This window comes from Lampetra planeri, chromosome 51 (assembly GCF_965212315.1).
Source record: "Lampetra planeri chromosome 51, kcLamPlan1.2.h2, whole genome shotgun sequence".
In the NCBI taxonomy this organism is placed as follows: Eukaryota; Metazoa; Chordata; class Hyperoartia; order Petromyzontiformes; family Petromyzontidae; genus Lampetra; species Lampetra planeri.
In genome coordinates, this window is record NC_136157.1 from 453,834 (window position 1) to 475,410 (window position 21,577).

Here is a 21,577-nt window from a genome sequence, read left to right on the forward strand (position 1 = left end):
GATCGGACAGTAGATAACAGACAGCAGAGACAAAGAGAGAACACAGAGACACGCCCTGAGGAGCGCAGGCCTTTGAATGAAAAATATCCAAGGGAAACCAAAATTTATGCGGATCGGAGTGCTAAAATGGAGACGAATGTTCATGACATATCGGGAATGGTGTTGGAATCTAACACACTCGTAAAAACAAAGAGGGCAACATTACGAGGCACAGAATTAAATCGACACACTGACTCGGCAAATGTGCATGTAATCGCAGAGAGAGTGAATGCCACGAACCAAGTGTCAAAGTTGGTTGTGTGCGCGAATTCTGGTTATGTGCAGCACAATTTTTCACCACACACTCCCACAACGCGAGAGCGTGAGAGAGGAAACTACAAAAACGAACCGGAAAACCGTGATCGAATTATCAAAGTGATAAGTGGTAAACCAGGCAACATGAGGAAGGTAACGCATAAATGCGTTCGAAACCACTACCTAGCGTTTCCCAGGATTTAACAAAAACAAAAATGAATATTCGTCGGAGTTATGATGTATGAGAACCGATGTAACTGGTGATATCGATGTTTAACGTGCTGTTATTTTCTTTGCTTATTTCAAATGTAACCATGTTAAGCAAAAACAAAAATGAATATTCGTCGGAGTTATGATGTATGAGAACCGATATAACGCAATATCGATGTTTAACGTTTGTTTAATTTTCTTTGCTCAATTCAAATGTAACCATATCAAGATCGTAATACATGTGCGCGCGTCGTAAGAAATGCGTCCGAAACCGCTACCTAGCGTTTCCCAGGATTTAACAAAAACAAAAATGAATATTCGCTGTAGTTATGATGGATGAGAACCGATGTAACGCAATATCGATGTTTAATGTGTTGTTTATTTTCTTTGCTTATTTCAAATGTAACCAGGTTAAGATCGTAATACGTGCACGTGCGTCGTAAGAAATAACCGCCGAGAGTAAGGGCGGCTGATGGGATTCATGACAAAAAAGGGGGCATTACTTTGTTTGAAAATTCGCCAGTGGCCAAATCGACCCCTGATAATTTTCAAAAGGGCGGACTGTTGTGTATTTACCCCCATTTTTTATTTTTTTTATATTATTTTTTTTTAAGAATTATTCTGCCAACATATATAATATCGTTTTTTTTAATAGACACGCGGCAACGTGGGAACGGACACGCCCCCACACTTCCACAGATGCGCATACCTCACCTCAAAAGACTAGAGGGCATGAAAGAGGGCAATAAAGGTCATAAAAACTCCCCTAATTTCACACAAGAGGAACAAGGGAGGGGGGAATTGCAGGCGGGGGGTTTTGGAAGCAAACATCCTTTCGTTAAAAAAAAGCATTGCAAAAAAAAAACCCTTTGATAAATACAAAACCAGGCCACGAAATATATAATTATATTCTTAACAAAGGAAACAACATTGACAATAAAAAGCACAGGCGGGTTTTGAACCATGTTAGATAAACAAGTTACCAACTTAGCCATAAAGAGTAAGCAAACAGTATCCATCCTCACTCCAATTGGAAACCAGACTACAGTCTGCACCAGAGTCGCGATTCATCAATTGTTAATTAAATACTGACCTTATTCACTTTAAATAATTTCTACGCGGCCGGGCCGAAGCATCAAAGAATAATTATGGCTTGGGTCGCTCCAAAACAAAAATTCCTAGCCGGGATATCAGATTAAATAATCACAAGAAGTCTCATAATAAGTACGGAATTAAAGTGGATCTCCTAGAAGAGCTAAGGGCGGAGAAGTCTCTCATAATTAACCAAACGCAACACGGCCGTCTTTGTTTTCCCGAAGAGGATCTCCACACCCACACACCAGGGGCCAGGAGATTGCCCCAATAAAGGTTGGAACACATGCCTCCGAAGATAAATAAATAAGCGCATGCGCCGGGTGCTTCCACCGTGGAAACAACCGTCTTTGTCTCCCCGCAACACGGACAGCAAAAATTGCACACGCGAGCAAATAACATTTCCATGGGAGATCGGGTCACGATGAAACATCGTGAACACGGTTTCGGCATAACTTGGGCATAATGGAACTAAGCGCATTTCAACTTCCAAACCAAAACAACTTAAGCTGTGTGAGACAAAAGATTCTCTCCCCCAGCAAGGGAGGGAATAATTAAGCTCGCTTGACGCGTAGGTTTTCGCGACAAATATTATTCAGTAACAAAAAACATGGATTAGAATATTTTTTTAATATAACTCGATGCGAATGCGGACCATCGGTCTGGTTAATGGATAATGAGGTGGCGCCGTCGCGAGGCCCCCACCCCTCCTTCCAGAATGATTACACAGCTGGTCTTCAAAGCTAATAAACATACGGACTAAAACACACGGACAAACACACACGGACGGACACGACACACACGGACGCACAACTTCACCCCCACAGGAAGGTTTTATGACAGCCTTTGAACAACTCGGGAAACTGAGTGGAATTTCCCGATATAAGCCGAGGCAAAATCCATTCAAACCATCTCGTCAGGGGCTCTGGCCCCCATCTCATCTCCGGGCCACGGCCCCCACCACAGATCGTCAGGGGCTCTGGGCCCCATCTCGTCAAGGGCTCCGGCTCCACCACCTCTCGTCACCGCCAACGAAGAAGTTTTTCGTCATCTAGAATGACGAGGTTCGCGGGGTAGCGACGTGCAGCAACAAGCCGAGGTCTGCACCACCTGAGAAGAATCGCTACCCTGAGTCGCCGAGCTGCGAGTGAAGCCAACAAAGACGCCAACGTCCACCCTGCCACGAACGAAGCATCGCTCTTCGTCAGAGTGACGACCAGCGAACAACCCGCAGGAAAGGCGGAGATCGCCAAGCGAGCAAAGCAGAGAGCGCGAAGCAGTGGAGAAAGCCTGGTCAAAGGGCTGTGAGGAGGAGGACAGCGCTGTTGAATGCGCCGTGTGTCTAATACACACCCAGATCAACCAGCATCAACCAAAACCGACTCGTCATCCCGCAGTGGAGAAAGAGAGTCAAAGTCTTCCGAACGAGCGCCGCCGTCAGAGCTGCAGAGAGGCGCCATCGCGCCGTCAGCTACCGAGGACCGCCAAGCACCGCCGCTCAACTCCCTGCGGAGAAAGTCGTGTCTGCAATCCGCACGGGCTGAGGAAATCTCCTAACAGGGTTGTATCGTTTCCACACCCACAGGCTCAAGGAAGCACAGAGAATATCTTGTCAAACCGGATTCTTTGTCAGAGTCTCGCCGAAGAATTAATTAAAACAGAGCCAGATCCGCTCTCATACCACACACACGCCTCACCCACCATTGACTCAAACATTCCGTTAAAAGGATTTTATACTTGCCGATGAATCTATTCACATATACTTTCGCCTCTGGGATACAATAAGTGCTTTATTACCGCCATATGAAGTGTGTCATGCTTGTTTTCAAACTCGGCCAGTCGCCGATTGTGATCAATACATGAGGGAACTAATGAGATGCCTGGTGGAAAGGTAGAGGTTACGATTGTTAGAAGTGTTTTAGTCATCCATTTTCGTTAATTGCATAATCTTGCTCATGAATTATTGACGCATGTTTGACCTGCATGATAGAATGTCACATGCTTGTTAGAATAAAATTGTTATCACAGAAGCATATCGAGTGTTCCTTCCAAGTCCATGCAAAACTGTCTTATTCTTGAGTACTGTATCCTGTGATGAGATCTGAAACTGGAGACCTAAAATATCATAACACACACTAGGATAATCGGTAAATGTTTAATCAATGATAATCGTGTTATCCTGATTGATATAACACTGGATAAACGAAGCTGAGCCTAATTATCATAACTGCACACATTAACATAATCGCAAGCTTCCGCATAAATTACTACGATTATCTCCGTGATTATCATAATTTATGCATATAATTACACACTTTATCATAATTTATGCATATCGATACACACATTAACATAATTAATGCGATTTGCGCATTTTTCGGAAAATTATAAATTTTTATTATTTTTATCAAAATTTCATAACCCAACACATACAACAGGGGTTAAACGAAATCGACACCAGGTTATTCCATCACCCATTTAGTTTGAGTCACAATGTGTCATTGTTGTTGTCATTGTTGTTGTTGTCATCATTGTCGTAGTTGTCGTCGTTGTCTTTGTTGTTGTCGTTGTTGCGCAGCGTCTGGCGGTCGTTTGAGCTGCACTGTGGGCAGCTTTCAGAGCCCTTAATGATCCTGTACTTGGGACTTGCTTGTACTTCAGGAGCGCCATGCGCTTGGCTAGGAGGATGGGTTCCAATATAGCCAGGTGTTCCTCAAACCAGTCTGTGTTCCGCCTTATCTACTTACCGAAGATATTGATGGCTGCATTGAAGATGGCGTCTTTGATGTGTAATGTTCTTGGAGGGAGACGGAGTCTTCGTAGAGGCAACACGCTTTATTTCACCAAACAGTTTACACTAATTCCTAACACAAAGGGGTAATGGCCCCTTTCACCCACAACCTGGGGAGGTACAGCCTCCGGGCTATCGTACCTGTAATGCGGGCGTAAACGACCTTCCGGAAGTGACGTCATGGGGGGGAGGAGTTACGTCACGTGGGGGAGGGGGTAAGGGTCTATAAGGGGGGTAACCGGAAGCAGTCGGGAGTGATCGGGGACTAGGAGAAGAGAGAGGCCACGCAGGGCGAAGGGTGAGAGAGGGTGGCGAGGTCGCCACACACCCAAGCCAGGAGGATCGGCACTGTCGGCCAACGGTGACCGGCCCGGGGGCAGGAGGAGCAGCGAGGAGGCTGCAGAGAGCAGCAGGTCTGCAAGGGAGGAGTCGGCAGCAGGGGTCTGCACGGCGCAACAGCAGCCTGGGGCTGCAGAGTGTGGGATACGGGAGCGACAGCAGCCTGGGGCTGCAGGGTGGAGAGTATATAGGGGAGTACCGTGAGGGAAAGAGATCGAACCCAAATAAAGGACACAGGACAGAGAGAAGCGTCCGAGTCTTTTATTACATACCTATGACTCTCCCTACTTCAGCTCTCCGGCTAGCTAAACCTAGGGGAGGCTGACCCACCGCTGGCCTGGTGGGTCCCTGACCACTGGCCCGTCCGGACCTGGCCCTCACAAGGGCATCAGGCCGAGGGCAGGGTCCTAACCCCACGACCACTGGCACCGCACTGAGCCCCTGGCTTGGGGTCCAGGGTCTTCTTCTTCAGGCGGCTTCTGGCTTCGGCTTGAGACGGACTGACTCGCGCTCTCAGGGACCCGCCTTATATACTCGTTCTCTCTGAGGGGCGGATGTTCTGGGGGATCGTAGCTCCTGCCAGCCCCCTCCCCTCAGAGGGGTTCCAACCGCCGTTGGCCCGACCGGTCCGGACCGGTTTCTACCCCTCCCCCTGGTTGTGGCGCGTGTGTGTCAATCATGACCACCACAGATGTATGCCCACTTTGTCTCCACGCTTCCATCTGGTGTGTCGTGTAGGGACTGCTCAAGGCTGTGTTGGAATGATTGAGTGAGCTCTGTGAGGGAGGTCTTGGCAGAGTTGATGCGTAGGTAGCGCTTTTGTTTGAGGCGGTGTATCTTTTTTGGGCGTAGTCTGACCTTGCTGGATACCAGCGAGTAATCAGTGTCACAGACTGCACTGTGGTAACTGCGTGTGATGAGTACTGAGTTGAGGAGGGCTCGTCGGGTGATGACGAGGTCCAGTTGGTGCAAATTAAGAGACCTTGGGTGTCTCCATGATACTTTATGGCACGGGTTTGTGAGAAATAATGAGTTTGCGATACAGAGATTGTGGTATGAACAATGCTCCAGTAGTCTTTGGCTACTGGCATTCATCTTTCCAATGCCGTGATAGCCAAGGCATGTGGGCCATGCATCGTGGTCGGCCCCAACCCTTGCATTGAAGTCTCCCAACAGAAACATGTGCTCAGAGCTGGGGATTTTGCTAATAATATTGTGAAGCTCTTCATTGAACTGGTCATGCATCTCCGGAGGTAAGTAGAGTGTTGGGGCGTAGACACTCAGGATGTTAACATTGCCAGAATCAGTGAGCAGTCTCATGAGCAGAATCCGCTCGGAGCCTGAATTCGGTGGTTCTATCATGCCAAGGAGTCTGTTTTTGACAGCAAACCCAACACCGTGTTACCTTGGTTCGTTCTGCTGTTTTCCTTGCCAGTAGAAAGTGTAGTCACTCTCTTGTAGTGAGCCACTGCCAGCAAGCCGGGTCTCCTGCAGTGCTGCAATCTTGCGGATGTCCTCAATCTGCAATAGATCTTCAGAGAGTCCAGAACACATTGTACGTACATTCCAGCTTGCAAAATGAAGGGCTGGAACCTTCTTTCGTTTTGTTTTGCTTTTGTCTGGTGCAGGTATTGCAGCCCACTTGTCTGATGATGAACCATAAGCTCCGAGCACCCATTGGAGCAGGTGAGCCGTGGCGGGAAAGCACCTTATTGGCCGGGGGCTGCCCAGATTGAGGCGGGCAGTAGTTGTCCATTGGGGTGCAATGACCCCTCCCACCGACAATGGCAACCCATGGCGCCCATTTTTTACGCCAATCTAAAATTAGCTTATAACCCGTGACTGCTGCCATCCATGATTAGGTGGCCGAGGAGTGTCCTCTCCCCATTTTTGCACCTCTTGTTGGCGCAAAGCCTGGGCAGGTTTATTCTGGAAATCCTGGGATGCCCATGCGTCAGGATCCCCCCCTCGGCCTTGCTGGTAATGTTCAAAGGAGTGCATAGCACGACGTTCGGTACCAGTTTGGCTGCAGGGGCTGCTGGGAATGTGCCGCAGTGCGTCACAAAACTGCCTGAGGGGCCCCACTCCTGATTTCTGTCGGGGTTTACTCCCTTAGCCATTGACTCTCCCGAGACACTCACAAGGCAGTGAGAAAACCGCAAAACCCTGGGAGGGGCCCTTACCAGGTACTGACAGCCGGTCCAGCTGTGCCTGGGACTCGCGTAAGGTAGGGTCGTCACGCCCTGAGGTAGTTTATCACAATCTACCCGCTACCACAAATCCCAGGCTAGCTCCCACTTATTCTCACACCCGTCCTCTCAAGGAGACTACCTGATCTGGCCTTGGCTAGGCACAGATCCCGACTACCAGCTACACGAAGTCGGCCCTTAGAAGGACGTCGACTTTCGTGGCTCTGGAGTCGCACCACTGGCTTGCTCTGGCCGGCCCTTAGAAGGACAGCGACCAGAGGAGTTCCAGGGACTAGCTAGCTGGCCTTCGATCTTCACTGGTTCTTCATCTTGACCCGTTCCCAACGTTTGCCTCGAGCTCTCTGGCTCTCCGCCTTTTATACAAACTTGGCACTGAGGGGCGGGGCTGTGTGGGATCACAGCATCCTCCCACAGCCCCCAGGGTGGTAACCGTTGCGGACGTGATTGTGGACACCCCTGTGTAACCGTCCGTTTTCTTCCCATAACACCCCTACATCACCCCCCCCCCCCCGTACAGCCCGCAGCCGTCTCGGCTGCAACAATATTTAACAATAAAGATTGAAACAAAAACCAGAACCGTGTGTGCCTCATAACAACAACAACAACCGATCGCCCCAATAAATAACCCAACCCACCTATACAAATACACACTATATACAAATTTTGCACATCATCTCCCCTCCCCCCCCCCCCCCTGGTCCGGTGACAACATCCGCGGTGAGAAAAGGGACCGGCGAGGGGGTAAATGGTTTCCGCGTCATGTGTGAGCACATATCGAGTCAGGCGAACTCATCATGAAAAACGGTGCATTCTAGCACGAGTACAAGTAGCCGGCCCATCGTAGGGGGCAGAGCAGGGTTGTCCGGTGGTCGGCACGAAGTGGGCTGTCCAGCCACACGCCCACCAACGGGATCGGATGGCGGACCAGCGTGGAGAGCCGTCAATTCCGGCTCACCTGAAAGCGGAACAGTTAGTGGCAGGTGAGGATCAGTCAGTGGAATCTCAGACCTTGAGTCGATGGACGCATCACATGCTCGGCCCTCATGACACGTGGGGGGTGTATGTGGCGCGATGAACGATTTCAGTCGCTTCCCCACCTGATCTGGACACATTGTGGATGGGTGACCTGCACAATATCGACAGGCCCTCGCCACAGCCACAACAGTTTAGGCGATGTCGCCAATGGCACCTGTGGACAGTGCAGCCAGGCCTTGTCGCCCGGCTTACATGCATGCACATGCGTCCGGCGAGCGCGCAGATGCTCATTCGCCTTCTGATGAGAGTAGAAGTATTGGGCCGCCGCCTGCCGAGCCTCGGCCATTTTAGAACGTTGAATTTTCCATGGTCAGCCAATTTAACCTTTGGGCGAGGCGCGGAAAGACGCAGCTGGGCCTCCACGGGATGGTCGAAGTTCCACTCATACATAAGGAAGAAGGGGGAGAACCCAGTTGCTGCATGGGGAGCCATTGTATAGGCGGCGAGAACCCCGGGAATTTGGAGGTCCCAATCCACCTGCGAGTCACACACTTGGTGGCATAACATGGACGTGAACGTCCTGTGGAGCCGTTCCACCATCCCGTCTGTCTGAGGGTGGTACAGAGAGGTACGCACCTTTTTAGTACCTAAGAGGTCGCACACTCCATGCAGCAAGGAACTCGAGAAATGATTTCCCTGGTCCAGGACATAGCCCTGGACGAAGGCCTCAGTAACAGCTGCTGCCGACTGGTTGGCAGTGGCCAGGCCATGGGCCATCGAGTGAAGTACTCTACGCCAACCAGCAGGTACTTGTTACCTCTAGGTGTCACAGGAAACGGCCCCAAAATGTCAAGCGCGACGAGTTTGTTGATGTGGGTGACTTGAATAGATTGTAGCGGCGGATTGGACGCCTTGGGTGGCGGTTTCCGCTGAGCACACTGAGTGCAACCCATAAGGGTGTCCGATACATCTCTTGCCATGCCTGGCCAGAAGAAATCAAGCCAGAGCATGGCAAGAGTTTTGTGGGATCCTAGGTGCAAGAGAAGCTCGTGGGCGGCTAACACGGCCCTACCCCGCAGAGCGGATGGTACAACGATTCTATCGCGGAGGGACCCACTGTCCCAGTACATGAGGAGACCTTCCCGCATCACCCATGAGTCCACGCCAACAACGCCCCTATCGGATCCGTCTGCCCGATGACGAAAGGTGATTAGGGACGCGTCCTCCATTTGGGAGCGAGCCCAATCGGCAAGGCACAGAATGACCAAGGAAACCGTGCCCCCTGACGAGAGAGGGATAGCAGGGACCGGTACATCAGCAGCAGCAGCCAAAACAGTGGATGGGACGTCGCCCTGGGGTTTACAGCGTCCCGAGCCAAGAAAGCAGGCACACTCAGTGCCGGGCGTTAACCACGACAAAGTGTTCGCGTTCATGTGACGGACGCCCCTGCGGTAGGTTGTTGTGAAATTGTAGTCCTGGAGGACTTCCAATCACCGAGACAATTGCCCTGAAGGTTGGTCAACACGAAGGGCGTATTGTAGTGCCGCATGTTCAGTACAGACGGTGAAGTGCCGTCCATAGAGATATGGCCGATATTGCTGTATATAGAAAACAATAGCCAGCAACTCGCGACGCGTGACACAGTAGCGCTGTTCTGCTGGCGACAACACCCTACTACCGTAGGTGACAACGCCTCGACCCCCCCAACGACCTGTGAGAGCACTCCACCAATGCGGTGTTACTGGCGTCCCTGTCGAGCAGAAAAGGCGCAGTGAAATCAGGGTAACTTATGGGCGGAGCGTTCACCAGGGTATCGGGAAGGGAGCGAAAAGCTGCCTCTTCCTCTCCACCCCAACAAAATTTCACGCCCTTTGCCGTCAGCGTGTGAAGAAGCTTCGCAATGGAGGCAAAGTTGGCGACGAATCGGCGATAGTACGAAGTGAACCCGATGAAGCTACGGACTTTGCCGACCAAAGTGGGTGTGGGCCATGAGCTGACGCATTTCGTCTTAGCGGGTTCGGTGGAATGCCGAACGGCTCACAATGTGTCCCAGGTACCGCACGGATTCAAATTAGCGGACCTCATCTTCGTGAATACAGCCCTTAGGCGCTGGAGGTGTTCCTCGAATATCGTGCTGAAAACGATGACATCTTCCAAATAAATGAGACAGGTGTCCCACTGTAGGCTGGCTAAAACCAATTCCATTAATCGCTGGAACGTTGCTGGAGCTGAGTGGAGCCCCATAGGTAACTGGTTAAACGGGAACAGGCCCTGTGGCATTCGAAAAGCGGTCTTGGGTTTCGAATCATCATCAAGGGGGAGCTGCCAGAACCCAGAGAGTAGGTCTAATTTGGAGAAATATCGCGCTCCCACTAAAGCGTCGAGTGATTCATCCATTTTAGGGAGTAGGTAGGCGTCTGCCACAAAAACCTTGTTACGGTGGCGAAAGTCTACACAAAATTTTAGGGAACCATCGTGCTTTTTAACGAGCATGATGGGGGCTCCCCATGGACTGGTGGAGGGGGAGATGATATCTGCAGCTAACATGTCATTAACGGCCAACTTGACATGATCCTTCTCGGCGGGACTCGACCGAAACAGATTTTGCCAAATAGGGGCAGCGTTACCAGTGTCAATGTGGTGACACAGTAATTCAGTGCGACCAATGTCATACTTATGTTAGCTGAAGACGTCGGAAAAATTGAGCAACAGGGCACGCAGTGCGCCTGTTGTGGCCCTGTCAAATCACCCGTTTCGGAACAAAGCGAGTCGAGCCACCCTTCATCTTGGTTCGAATGCGGGTTCAGAGCAGGACCAGTACCCACATGCCCCACCACCGGGTCCTCCACGGGCGCCGGCGCCACGTGGGTGAAAACGGCGCCCTGGGGTACCACGGCCGTCCGTTGCCTGGCATTTAGAACCATGTTGAAGGGGTCCATATCTCCTCGTACTATCGTTTGCAGCGTTAGATGGACCCAACAAAAAACTGTGATCCGTCATACCCGCGCCGAGAGACTTCCGCAACCAGAGAGGCACCAACATTTGCGACCCAGGTGGTATGCACACCGTCCGAGTGACCACCACCTGCACGGCCGTACAGGCTGTACGCAAACTGGAGGGGGCGGTAAAAAACGCCATGCGTCGGCCCGAAGGAAGCTCGATGCATCCTTGGTCGATCTGGATTTTGATCAGCCCCAATAAACATGGGACCATAATTGGACCAGATAATTGAATGTCCCCAAAGCAAATTTTAGCCCGGATTTGACCAATAATGCCTAACGATCCCCCTTTCGCCACGTAGCATGGGACATCAACCGGTAGCAATGGGCGACATTGGACGGCAGAATGTTATAAATAAGGTCAGAGACGATTGTTGCTGATGCCCCCGTGTCAACCAGTACGCGTACCTCGACCCCATCAATGGATCCCGTAACAACAGATGAACCAGCCAAAGCAGCAACCACCCTATGGTCGAGCTTGAGGCAACACCTGTTTATCAACACTAACGTAGGTACAGCGTATAACTGAAGAGGTAGCGGCCTCTTCACCCGTTTATTAAGGGTAAGTAATCCCAGGCTAGCTCCCACTTATTCTCACACCCGTCCTCTCAAGGAAACTGCCTGATCTGGCCCTGGCGAGGCACAGATCCCGACTACCAGCCACACGAAGTCGGCCCTTAGAAGGACGTCGACCTTCGTGGCTCTGGAGTCGCACCACTGGCTTGCTATGGCTGGCCCTTAGAAGAACAGCGACCAGAGGAGTTCCAGGGACTAGCTAGCTGGCCTTCGATCTTCACTGGTTCTTCATCTTGACCCGTTCCCAACGTCTGCCTCGAGGTCTCTGGCTCTCCGCCTTTTATACCAACTTGCCACCGAGGGGCGGGGCTGTGTGGGATCAGAGCATCCCCCCACAGCCCCCCAGGGTGGTAACCGTTGCGGACGTGATTGTGGACACCCCTGTGTAACTGTACGTTTTCCTCCCGTAACACCCCTACACATGTGTAATATGAGGATACACCCAGGGGGTAACTGATAGGCTCTGCCAACCTCAGCTCGCAGCCAATGGGATGGCGAGCCAGGGGAATAGCCCTGTGGCTGCATAGCAACATCTGGAAGGTTCCAGGGGAGAGGCTCAGGATTGGCTGGGGGTATCACGTGCGCTAGGGGATATAAGGGGTGAAGAGAGACAGCGCGTGGCAGAGTAGAGAGGGGCTGAAGAGAGAGACCACGTATGTGCCTCCGGCACGCCAGCAGCCACGTGGCAGGCCGGAGGCTGTCTCCCACATGCTGTCAGCCAGCGGCGTGAGGGAGCGAGGAGGGGAGCGACGCCACGCTCAAAGAACGGGAAAAAGGGACCCGGCGTGTGAGGGAGCCATGTAACCAGAGAACGAATAAAGAAAAGACAACAAGACGCAATATCGTCCGGAGCGGGTTTATTAGATTGGAGTCAGAAGTGACCTTTGAGACCACTTGGGCCAGGAACAACGATGTCCAGGCACCTCAAAAAGAAGAACCCACCGAATCCGCCATCGGACGACGACGATGACTCCCTCGACCAGAGCTTGCTGCATCAGGGGGCAACGGCCCCGCTGGCGGCGACCGCTGCTGCGTCGGGCACCGCGCTGCGCAGAGAGGCCGGCGCGGATGCGACTCCGGCTGCAGATGAGGGTTGGAGGCGGGTGGCGTAGCAGATTGAATCTCTCCGCACTGTGCTGCTGAGCCTCATCACTTTGGTTGCATCGTCTGCTGCCCCGGCCAGCCTCGGGATGTGGTGCCGAGTGCGGACGACCAGGGCCCCCCTCGGGCGGCCTAGAAGGAGACGGCTACCATTGCGCCCGCCGCGTAGAGTGAGGCCGCCATCTTGGGGGCGGTCGCAGCCGCGCCGCCTGCGGCCGCCATTTTAATGGCGCCGCATGCTGCGCAGGTGGCGGGAGAGAGCACGCCCAGAGACGACGATGGTGGCCACAGCCATCGCCTCCCCAACATTAGGGAATTTGTTGCCGGGGGTGACTGGAGCGCCTTTACTTGGCGGTTTGAGTCCACTTTTCGATCGGTGCAGTGGACGGAGGCCGAGGCGATGGACGCTTTGCCCACGCTGCTGGACGACGTGTCATTGGCGGTGTTCCACTCCATCCCGCTGAGATGGTGGAGGTTTATGAACCACCATCGGCCGCTCACAGAAAATGTATGCAGCGGCGTCGGGGCCCCGAAGAAACGCCTCTGGCGTATCGCGGTGCGCTGTTGGCACTCGCGATGGCCGCCTACCCCGAATCCTCTGCCGGCCTCAGCCCGCAGCCAATGGGACGGCGAGCCAGGGGCATAGCCCTGTGGCTGCATAGCAACATCTGGAAGGTTCCAGGGGAGAGGCTGAGGATTGGCTGGGGGTATCACGTGGGCCAGGGGATATAAGGGGTGGAGAGAGACAGCGCGTGGCAGAGTGGAGAGGGGCTGAAGAGAGAGACCACGTCTGTGCCTCTGGCACGCCAGTGGCCACATGGCAGGCCGGAGGCTGTCTCCCACACGCTGTCAGCCAGTGGCGTGAGGGAGCGAGGAGGGGAGCGATGCCAAACTTAAGGAACAGGAAAAAGGAACCCGGCGTGTGAGGGTAAGTTAGAACGAATAAACAAAAGACAACAAGACACAATATCGTCCAGAGCGGGTTTATTACACATGGAAGATTTTGAAACAAAAGCAATAACTTCAAGCTTGGATGCCACAGCCACAGAGCCACTCTGCCAGCGCTGCCACCCACTCGCAATCCTCCCCACACGAATGCACGCACCCCGCTGAACACACACCTGCACCACGTAGGACCTCGTGGGGGGGTCACCTGGCCTCTGGGTTTTCACCTGAGAGCCCTCCTCGTAGGGGTGCTCCACGGTTTCCCGGGGCCAGGGAATTGGCAGATTCCCCCCAGGTCGAATTGCACTGCGGCACCGTGGACTAACTTAAAATTGTATAGCCACGGCGAGCCCACTGAGCAACCGCGGTGAGAGCACACCCAGCAGGGGGGGGGGGGGGGGGCGGCGCGAGTAGGGGCGGCGCGAGTAGGGCAAGCGTATAGACAATGGAATAGCGCACCGTGGGGGAGCTGAGCCAGATAGTGGGAGCGGGGCAGCGAGTGGGCTGAAGGTACACTGGATGATGGAGAACGCAGGGAAGCATCAGGATTGGCCGAGAGGGCCGCCCGGCTTAGCCAAAAACCTCTTTGATGTGGGGAGGCATAAAAGGGGGGAAGAGGACAACCCGGGGGAGTACTTCTCAAGTCATCGAGCCACGCAACCAGCCTTCTAGCCACTCGAGCAGCTGGGACACAACACAGGCAGGGACCTCCTGCACCCTCGTTTCTCCGACTCCCAGCACAGCCGTGAATACGTGAGAGGGGTGAGGGATAGTGTGAGTGCTCCCAGAGGGCTTAATTCGAGATAGGTGGGAAGGGTTGAGAACAGCCAGTTAGGATGCTGCTCGCTGGGTGATTCTGGCTCTGGGTCACGTAGAGTTTTCTTGCAGTCGCGCCGGGAATAAAATCTAGCATAGAATACCGACGCTGCGTGATTTCTGTGGGTGTGGAGAGAACGTGGGAGTGGTGTGGATACATGTGAAGTATTGGAAAATGACGGCAGGAAACTCCTTGACGGGAACACACTTCTTTTATTAAATCTTGACTTGTAACAATACAACGCGTGGCCTCTCTTCTTCACACCGCACTTCTCTTGACTCAGGATTCTGTGCTGCCGGCTCTCTGTGCCTCGTGTAGCCTCCGCGCCTCGGCTACACTCCTCTCTCGCCTCGTGTAGACTCTGCGCCTCTGCTACACTCTCCTCTCTCGCCTCGTGTAGACTTTGCCTCTCTCTCGCTGGCTACACCGTATGCATACTCGGCTCGTGCAGACCGTTCTCTCTCGCTGGCTACACCGTATGCATACTCGGCTCGTGCAGACCGTTCTCTCTCGCTGGCTACACCGTATGCATACTCGGCTCGTGCAGACCGTTCTCTCTCGCTGGCTACACCATATGCATACTCGGCTCGTGCAGACCGTTCTATCTCGCTGGCTACACACTATACATTACTCAGCTCGTGTAGACCTTTCTATCTCGCTGGCTACACACTATACATTACTCAGCTCGTGTAGACCTTTCTATCTCGCTGGCTACACACTATACATTACTCAGCTCGTGTAGACCTTTCTATCTCGCTGGCTACACACTATACCTTACTCTCTTCTACTCTCCATTTCTCTCCTCTCCGGGCTCTATCTCTACACCTTCGTCTTCATTCTTAGATGGTTCCACTTCTGCCCCTTGCTCCTCTGTGCATCACCTTATATACCCCTTCTTCCCGGGAGACGGAGCGGATGCGGACCTCAACGTCGGCACCGCTCCTCCGTTACCCAATCCCCACGCGCTATCCCCACGATCCGGTTCCGCTCAGCGCGTGTTTCCACTCTCCGACTAATCACACCGCGCTGCTACCCGATCACTCCCTCTGGGCGCGTCACCGGCACACAGCCAATCAGCAGCACTACCCCCACCCGCGCACTGACGCCTGCTCCTCCCCGTCAGCGCGCGTCACCACACACACACCCGTACATACGCGCTGGCACACGACATATACATCCAGCGCGTATCACCACTACATCACCCCCTCCCACATAGCTCGCAGCCGGCCCGGCTGCTAACAACAACCAACCACGACGATAAAACGACAACCAACAAAAAAAACCCCATAACCCCCCGAGTGTGCCCCGTAACATAACACAACAACAACAACAACAAGAATAACTATGTACAGATTGACAATGAACGCGAAAAGTCAACAATAACACGATACGAGCAAATTCGAAACGAACGCGCCCCACGTCCCTGCGACTACACGCAGTGACGAGGCGCTCCAACTGCCCCGACTCCTCACGAGGCAGGTCATGCAAAATAGCACGACCTGGCGCGAGTCCGTCTGGCTGGTCCATCGTATGGGGCGGGACACTGACGACCGTCCGGCGGTTCCGGCCGCTCCAGACGGCGCGGAACGGGCCTGAAAGGGCCGGCCCCGCCGCGGAGATCCGGCCGCCGGTGATCGGCAGCTGTCAGTTCCGAGACACCTGGGAGCAGATCAGGCGACAATACGTGTGGATCAGGCAGAGACATTTCCCCCTTTGGGTCGCCGGTCACGTCACACGCCCGGCCATCACGACACAAGGGGAGGCCATATGGAGGCGAGAACGGTTTCAGTCGGGAGGGGTGAACGTACCACCGGCGCTTTCCCCACTTTATCTGAACGCACTGGGGCCGTGCAACGCGCACGACCTCCACGGGTCCCCTCCACGGTCTCAACAATTTAGGCGACGTAGCCAAGGGTGCCTGAGGGCAATGCAGCCAGGCCCTGTCACCTGGTTTCCATTCGTGCATGGACACCTTCCGTGCCCGCAACCGTTCATTAGCAATTTGGCGAGCCCGCGAATTAAGCCGTGCGGCCTCCCTCGCCTCTGTCAGCTTATGAATATTAAACTTAATATGTTCTGCCAAATTAGAATTAGTTCGTGGAGCGGACAGGCCAAGTTGCGTTTCTATTGGCGGGTCAGCTTCCCGACCGTACATCAAATAGAATGGGGAAAACCCCGTAGCTGCATGGGGGGCCATTCTATACGCGGCAAGGACTCCCGGGACCTGCAGGTCCCAATCTACATGTGCCTCGCACACCTGCTGGCACAGCATGGAAGTCCAGGTTTTGTGGAGTCTCTCCACCATCCCGTCAGTCTGCGGGTGGTACGGGGAGGTACGCACCTTCTTGGTACCCAACAGATCGCACACCTCTTGCAACAATTTACTCGAAAAATTTTTACCTTGGTCGGTCAGCAGGCGTTCGGGAGCCCCCTTGTCCAGGACATAGCCCTGGACGAAGGCATCCGTCACAGCCGCTGCCGACTGGTTAGCGAGAGGCCACGCCATAGGCCATCGGGTAAAGTATTCGACCCCCACTAACAAATATTTATTCCCTCTCGGCGTGACTGGGAAGGGCCCCAAAATATCGAGTGCAACGAGCTCGTTGGTACGCGAGACCTGAATAGATTGCAGCGGTGGATTAGCTGCCACGGCCGGTGGTTTACGCCTGGCGCACTCAACGCACCCCTTCAGAATATGCACCACATCACTTCCCATTCCCGGCCAGTAATAGTCACGCTGAAGCAGGGCAAGCGTCTTGTTAACTCCCAAGTGCAAGAGGCGTTCGTGTGCCGCCAAGACAACCCTCACCCTCACAGCGGAAGGCACCACGAGTGCGTTCCGCCGGGACAAACTGTCCCATTTCAATAACACGCCCCGCTCAAGTACATAGGAGCCGGTACGCTCCTGGTCCCCCTCGGGACCCCCAACCTTGCGGCGCAATGCAAGCAGCGAGCTGTCCGCCCTCTGGAGGTGGCCCCATTCGCTGAGCGACAGCGAGAGCAGCGAGTCCCGACCCTGAGAGGCAGCGGAATCATCCCCACTCGGTGCGCCCGCTGTCGCAGCCAGTGCCCCCATCTCCCCCGCAAGCGTCGGTTTACAGCGCGCCGATCCCGACAAACACGCGCATTCATCACAAGGCAACAACCGCGACAAGCAATCGGCATTCGTGTGTCGCAACCCCTTACGGTACGTAGTCGTAAACTGATAGTCCTGGAGGACTTCCAACCAACGCGACAACTGGCCCGAGGGCTGGGCGACCCTCAATGAATACTGTAGCGCCGCGTGGTCCGTTCGGACTGTAAAGTGACGACCATACAGATATGGCCTAAACTGCTGCACAAAAAAAACAATGGCAAGCAGCTCGCGACGGGTGACACAGTAGCGCTGCTCCGCCGGAGACAACACCCTACTACCGTAGGCGACAACTCTTTCGACACCCCCAACGACTTGGGATAGCACCCCCCCAATGCCCGTGTTGCTAGCATCCGTGTCCAGCAAAAAGGGACTGGCAAAATCGGGATAACACAAGGGTGGGGCACCCACCAAGGCGTCCCGGAGGGAGCGAAACGCGGCCTCCTCCTCCGGTCCCCATTTGAACTTCACTCCCTTCGCCGTTAGAGCGTGCAAGGGTTTTGCAATAGTGGCGAAGTGCTCAACGAACCGCCGATAATAAGAAGCAAACCCGATGAAACTACGCACGTCGGAAACGGACGTAGGTGTCGGCCACGAACCGACACAATCCGTCTTCGCGGGATCGGTGGAGATCCCCGAAGAATCGACAATGTGACCCAAGTATCTAACCGACTTCCGAAGGAGGTGACATTTGGCCGGTTTAAATTTCAGCTTAGCCGATCGCATTCGCAAGAACACCCCTCTCAATCGCTGGAGGTGTTCTTCAAACGTTTTACTGAAAACAATGACATCGTCCATATAAATCAAGCATGTATCCCACTGCAAGCCCGACAAAACCAACTCCATAAGTCGCTGAAACGTCGCTGGAGAGGAGTGAAGTCCCCTGGGTAACCGGTTAAACTGGAACAGCCCCCCTGGAGTCCGAAATGCTGTCTTAGGTTTCGACTCTTCGTCGAGCGGCAACTGCCAAAACCCCGATAACAAATCAAGAGTCGAAAAATATCGCGCACCAGACAATGCATCGAGGGACTCATCCATCCTGGGGAGCGGATACGCGTCAGCCACAGAGATCTTATTCAGGCGACGGAAATCAACGCAGAATCGCAGGGACCCGTCCTGCTTCTTAACCAGCACAATAGGCGCTCCCCACGGGCTAGAGGAGGGCGAAATAATATCGGCTTCTAGCATTTCGTTAACAGCCGACTGAACATGTTCCTTCTCCACGGGACTCAGTCGGAAGGGATTTAGCTTGACCGGCGCCGCATCGCCCGTTTCAATGTGGTGGTGCAACAAATCTGTGCACCCAATGTCATACTCATGTTTACTGAACACATCAGAGAATTCTATGAGCAACTCGCGCAGCGCACCCAACTGCGCCGCCGACAAATCGTCCGAGGCGGCACATAACGAATGGACCCACTCAAGGTCTTCCCTTGGCTCAACGTTCCGCGCGGGGCTCGAGCCCACCTGCGCAACCAACCCATCATCCCCAGGAACCTGCGCCGCGTGAGCCAGCACGGTGCCCTGCGGGATGACAGCTGGTCGCGACCCCGCGTTCAAAACCATCACAAACGGATCCCTGTCAGCCCGCACCAAAGTGTGAGCCACCGATAAATCAAGACCCCCGACAGCCTTGTTAGAAGGACCCAAAAGCATACTCTGTCCCGAAGCCTCCCTCACCCATGGTTTTCGCAACCGGAGGGGAATCAACATCTGTGAACCCGGGGGCACTTGCACTGTCTGCGTCGCCACCGCTTGTATCGTAGCGCACGCCGTCCGAATGTCAGTAGGGCCCGTCAAAAATGAAATCCGGCGACCCGATGGCAGTTCAATGCATCGTTGATCGATAAGAATTTTAATGGGCATTTTAGCCAAAAAGTCAGTGCCCAAAAGACACGGAACTGCCAAAGAAGACGAAACGAAAACGGGTCCCGATAATTTGATATCTCCAATGCAAATGGACGCCCTAACCTGACCGATAATGCCCAACGATCCCCCATTAGCGGCGTAAAATGGCACATCCACTGGAAGCAGCGGACGACATTGGACTGGGAGAATATCATAAATGAGGTCCGATATAATAGTTGCCGATGCCCCCGTGTCCACTAACACCTTAATCTCGACCCCATCAATAGATCCCGTAACAACGGACGAACCCGCCGAAGCAGCCACAATTCTATGCCCCAATTCCGCCCATTCGATGTCTCCCTGGTCCCGGCCGAACCCCCCTCGCCGAACCGAATCCCCGAACCTTAACCGGCCCTCCTCCGCCGCAACGCGGCGTCCCATGTGTGCCGAATAAACAGGCCGAGCGTGTGAGGTGCCGCGACTTGCCGGGGATTGTAGAGATGACTTGGGCTCTCGGTCGTCGTCCAGCCGAGCTCCCATGGCGCGCTGCCGCGGAGCGCGGCACCCGGACGCCACGTGGCCCCGGAGGCCGCAGTTATAGCACGTGACGAGGGTCGGAGTAGATCTTGGTTGCTCCGACTTTCGGCCCGATCGCAGAGGCGACCGGGCCCCCGGCCTCCAGTCCCCTGGTCGTCCCGTGGCGAACGCCTCCTCTCGTGGGCTGACGACTTGGGGTTCGGCGACCACCAACCCCGGGGCTGCGACGACAGCAGCGTTGCAACCAACGCCTTGCTTCCGTTGTAGGGCCTCGTACGCTTGAATACTCGTGGCGACTCTCAAAGAAGAAATATCAATGTCGTCAGCTGTGTTGATAGGGACCCCCAGGTCCTGCGCCAACTTGAGCAGCTGCTCCAAAACCATCGCGTCTTGGCCCTCCTCGTCCATCCGAGGGAACGCAGCATCAGCAAGAGCCAGCAACGCCGTGCGATAGGCCAGCGCGGTCTCCGTGGCCGCTTTCCGTCTTGCGTAGAAATGATGGCGGCACGCCGAGGGAGGTCCGTAGACCCTGGCCAACAAACCCAGCGCATCCTTTAGCGTGGAGCGGTCCGACTTCCGTGCAGACCTGAAGGCCGCGAGCGCGTCGTCGTCCAGCAGGGCAGGCAACGCCCGCAGCGCCGTAGCATCGGACCACGCTGACATCTCTTGATGCGCCAAAAACCTTCGCTGAAATTTGCCCCAGTCTCCGCCTTCCGCCTTGAAGGCTGACAACGTGGGCAGACGCTGCTGAAAAATGAAGTCATCCCCCTCGTGGTTCCTCTCCGCCTGTCCGTCGGTGTCTAAGATGGCGGCTCCAGCAGCAGACGTAAGATGGCGGACCCCCTCGCGCGCTGATGACGTCGATGCGCGCGCTTGGGAACCCACCACCACGTGGCGCTCGCCGTTCCCGCCAAAAGTAGGCCCAGGCGCAATGGCGGGAATCCCCCATTCGTTTTGGCGGGAATCTGCGGGGCGACCTTGTAAAATGTCCCCCACCGTCCCCGCTCCTCCCGACGAGCTGATCTCCGCCAAGATGGACGCGGCGGCGAGCAGCAGCTCCGCCAGTCGGGAGTGCGCCTCACGAAGCCCGGCGTCTGTCCCCGGTCGCTCGGCCGGCGCCGTCGACGGACCCTGCAGCGTGGGCAAGTCCTCTTCCTCACCCCCCGCCACCAGCGGCTCCGAGTCGTCCAGGTCTTCCTCGCGGTCAATCCCGTGGGTCCTACGGGTCTTCCTCGTCTCCATACTTGGAAGCCCGTTTCACTTCTGACGCCAGATGAAGTATTGGAAAATGACGGCAGGAAACTCCTTGACGGGAACACACTTCTTTTATTAAATCTTGACTTGTAACAATACAACGCGTGGCCTCTCTTCTTCACACCGCACTTCTCTTGACTCAGGATTCTGTGCTGCCGGCTCTCTGTGCCTCGTGTAGCCTCCGCGCCTCGGCTACACTCCTCTCTCGCCTCGTGTAGACTCTGCGCCTCTGCTACACTCTCCTCTCTCGCCTCGTGTAGACTTTGCCTCTCTCTCGCTGGCTACACCGTATGCATACTCGGCTCGTGCAGACCGTTCTCTCTCGCTGGCTACACCGTATGCATACTCGGCTCGTGCAGACCGTTCTCTCTCGCTGGCTACACCGTATGCATACTCGGCTCGTGCAGACCGTTCTCTCTCGCTGGCTACACCATATGCATACTCGGCTCGTGCAGA